The sequence below is a fragment of the Scyliorhinus canicula genome, chromosome 16 (genome assembly GCF_902713615.1).
Source record: "Scyliorhinus canicula chromosome 16, sScyCan1.1, whole genome shotgun sequence".
In the NCBI taxonomy this organism is placed as follows: domain Eukaryota; kingdom Metazoa; phylum Chordata; class Chondrichthyes; order Carcharhiniformes; family Scyliorhinidae; genus Scyliorhinus; species Scyliorhinus canicula.
In genome coordinates, this window is record NC_052161.1 from 119,154,016 (window position 1) to 119,158,213 (window position 4,198).

A 4,198-nucleotide genomic window follows, 5' to 3' on the forward strand; every position below is an offset into this window, starting at 1 on the left:
CTGTCCTCTCGGGTGGAGGAAATGGTTCCTGTGGCACTGTTTTAATGATGATCAGGACGTTCTCCTTTATTGTCCTGGCCATTATTTATTGCGCAGACAGCATCAGTGAGACAGATTATCAGGTCATTAGTGGATTGTTGTTTGTGGGAGCTTACTGTGCACAAAATGGCGCTCTGCTTCCTTACAATAATGACTACATTTTGAAAAAGTACTTAATTGGCTGGGCCGTTCTAAAGTTGCAAAAAGCATTATAAATGCGCTTTTTAATGTAAACAAGAGGTTTTTTTTCTTTTTGTTCACCTAGACACCCACATCTGGTGAGCACTCACCCAGGCCATTCTGATGGTCAGCACAACTCACCACCGCTCTGTAGTGTCCAGTATTAGGTCAGATCTCTTCGGAGACACTGTAGGAGGAACCCCAGCGAAGTGAGTCCCCAACATCCATTTTCCCCCCCCCCCACCCCACACACATCTTGGCATCTAAGGACTGGATTGAGGTTCACTTCTTATAGGGACGTACTACTGGAGCTAGCCAGAAACTGACAGAACAGGGACCTAGCATTTGCTAATGGGTTCTGCTGGAGCTATAATGGGACCATGGTACATGAAGAAATATTAGGTAATTATTTATGGTTAATTAGCAAACCTATGGCAATTTAGGATGGGAGGGGATAGAATTGGTTGGGGTGCAGCAGTTTCTCTGTGGTACAGGCTGGTGAGCAGGAACAGCAATATTGATTCAAATGGGCATAGTTACTGCATGACAAGCATTTTCCATTATAACTGTTCACACGGAGGTTTATAATAGGCGTGCATGCACATATAAGATTACTGATGTATTATAGATAGATATATTTATTCCATACATATATATATATATTTGCATTATACAAACATATATAAATTCATTTGAATCCACTTTTATATATTTCACTTTTTTAACTTCCATTTGCTTTATTCAAGATCTTCTATAATTGTACAAAATTTTCCAATTTTGCGGTTTTATCCTATTTTTCATTCACATTCTTTGAGTTTTAAATAACTTCTCACTACAGTTCTTTAATTATCCCCACCAGCCTCAAAACAGTATACCACCACGATAATGTATCCTCCATTACACCATAAAATTGTCAACCCCTTTCATTTGAAAATCCTATGTAAACATTCCTACGCAAGGGTCATGATAAAATGTCCACACTGAACTGGTCCACTTTTGAGTAACTATTCCCTTTGGTTCCAATAGGTGGCATTATAGCTGGAATTCCAATAATCTCATGGCCATGTGGGGGTTGGGGTTGCGCCAGAGGGGGTGCGCCAGGGTTGACATGAAATTGGCATATGCGAGCAGTCCAAACAGGCTCATTGATCCCAATGGAGTAGAAAATTAATGGTGATGTAAAATGAGTGCTGATTCATGTTGATCCCATTTCGCAAGACTGGCAGACATTAATTTCACCCTCTCGATCTTCGACGCCATTGAAGTCATTCCAGCTTTTTAACATGTAGTTGTCAGTTTAAGCCATTGGGTGGCACTTTTTCAAAATCGCTCAAATCTTTTCAGGACATGGTGTCGACTAAAATAATTTTTCTCTGTAACTGAAATTTCCAATGTCCAAAAATAGGAGGTTAAGTAATAAAAGGGTTGAATTCCAAAAATACCTATTTCACAATGTGATTAAATGTATCAATTGAAGTGTATTTTGTTTTGTCTCATTAAAGTTGAGGCCTCAACATCTTAAATGCCTGGGCTTGCACTCTATATTTTTGCCAGGTTCAATTGAAAGAGAAAAAGCCAGAGGGGCATTGAATGGGCAAAGTATCTCTGGGAACCCAGATGAGAGGGGCCTACATTCTCATCGCTAATCTTGCAAGATCACCAAGATTCTGCAACCAGATTCCTCTGAGTGTGCAGAACACTCGCAGGAACCTGCTTTGTGTACAGGATGAACCCTGTTCATGTTTCAACAATAATGGAAGAGCGAGCTCTATCAGTACACCACTGCTCACAGTGTTATCTCAACCTATCTGTGACTAGGACACTGCACAATTAAAATATCCGTGAACTGTTGGAGTGGGTGATTGTACGAGTTGGATGGAGTAATGAGTGGTGAAGTAACTTTTCAGCTGATTGGCTTGTCGGAAAATCAAATGTCAAGCGTTTCTTAAAAATTCATTCATGGGATGCAGGCATCGCAGGCTAGGCCAGCATTTATTGCCCATCCTGAATTGCCCTTGAGAAGGTGGTGGTGAGCTGTCTACTTGAATTGCTGCAGCCCATATGATTTAGGTACACCCACGATGGCACAGGGGTTAGCACTGCTACCTCACTGCACCAGGGACCCAGGTTCAATTCCAGCCTTGGGTGACTGTGTGGAGTTTACACTTTCTCCCTGTGTCTGCGTGGGTTTCCTCCGGTTGCTCCGGTTTCCTCCCACAGTCCAAAGATGTGCAGGTCAGGTGGATTCGCCGTGTTAAATTGTCCCTCAGTGACGCAAGATGTGACGGTTAGGTGGGGTTGCGGGGATGGGATGGAGGAGTGCTCTTTCAGAGGGTGTGTGTGGACTCGATGGGCCGATTGACCTCCTTCACTCCCAACAACTCTATGGTGCTGTTAGGGAGAGAGTTCCTGGATTTTGACCCAGCAACAATGAAGGAACGGTGATATATTATCAGGATGGTGAGTGATTTGGAGGGGAACTTCCAGGTTGTGGTTCCCATGTGTCTGCTACTCTTGTCCTTCTAGATGGTAGTGATTGTGGGTTTAGAAGGTGCTGTCGAAGAAGCCTTGGTGAGTTGCTGTCGTGCATTTTTTAGGTGGTGCACTCTGCCACTGTGTGATGGTAATGGAGGGAGTGAATGTTTGATGTACCAATCAAATGGGCTGCTTTGTCCTGGATGGTGTATTCCATCACACTCCTGACGTGTTCCTGGTAGATGATGGACAGGCTTTGGGGACTCAGGACTTGAGTTACTCGCAGCAGGATTCTGAGCTTGTGATCTACTCTTGAAGCAACAGTATTTATATGGCTAGTCCAGCTCAGTTTCTGGTCAATGGTAACCCCCCAGGATGTTGATAGTAGGGGATTCAGTGATGTTAATGTTATTGAATGTCAAGGCGCAATGGTTCAATCTCTTATTTGAGGTGGTCATACTTGTGTGGTGTGAATGTTACTAGCCACTTGTTGACCCAAGCCCGGGTATTGTCCAGGTGTTCTGCATCTGGATATGCTTCAGTATCTGAAGAGTAGTGAATGATGCTGTACATTGTGCAGTCATCAGTGGACATCCCCCACTTTTGACCTTATGATGGAAGGAAGGTAATTGATCAAGCAGCTGAAGAAGGTTGTGCCTCAGACAATAACCTGAGGAACCCCTGCAATGGTCCTGGAACTCAAACGATTGGCTTCCAACAAACTCCACCATCTTCCTTTGTGCCAGGTGTGATTCCAACCAGTGGAAAGTTTTCCTCCTGATTCCCATTGACTGCAGCTTTGCGAGGATGCCACCCTTGGTCAAATGCTGCCTTGATGTCAAAGGCTGTCACTTTGACCTTGCTTACGAACATATGAGTTCGGAGCAGGAGTAGGCTGCTAGGCCCCTTGAGCCTGCTCGGCCATTCAATAAGATCATGGCTGATCTGATTGTAACCTCAACCCCACATTCCTGCCTCCCCCCGATAGCCTTTCACCCCCTTGTCAATCAAGAATCTGTCTAGCTCTGCCTTAACAAATCTCCAAGGACTGTGGGCGCGATCTAACCAAAATAAAACAGTGTCATTCTGGGCGGGATTAGCGGGATTGTTCCTGGCACTACAAGGAACAATCCCGCGACCTACAGCACTCTTGTCTTGTTTTCATGCCCTGGTGGGAAACTCCTCCCCCCCCTCCCCCAGGGCCACACTTAGCTGCATTTGCTGCAATGAGGAGCTACAGCGAGCGGAGGTCCTCAGTGCAGAAAAGATGCCATTTTTAAATGATGCTCCGATCTGAACTCTCAATGCAACACCTGGGCCCTCCCCAATGCCCCAACTCACCTGTCGGGGGTCCTCAGGCCCATACATGGGTAGAGCAGCCCCATGCCTGATCCCCGGTGTGGGCAAAATGCCACCTTGGCACGGCCAGCCAGACCATGCCCATGCCAGCCATCTGGCCGGATTTCTCGAGGTGCAGCGGCCATCGGAAAGCCCGGGAGAGGCC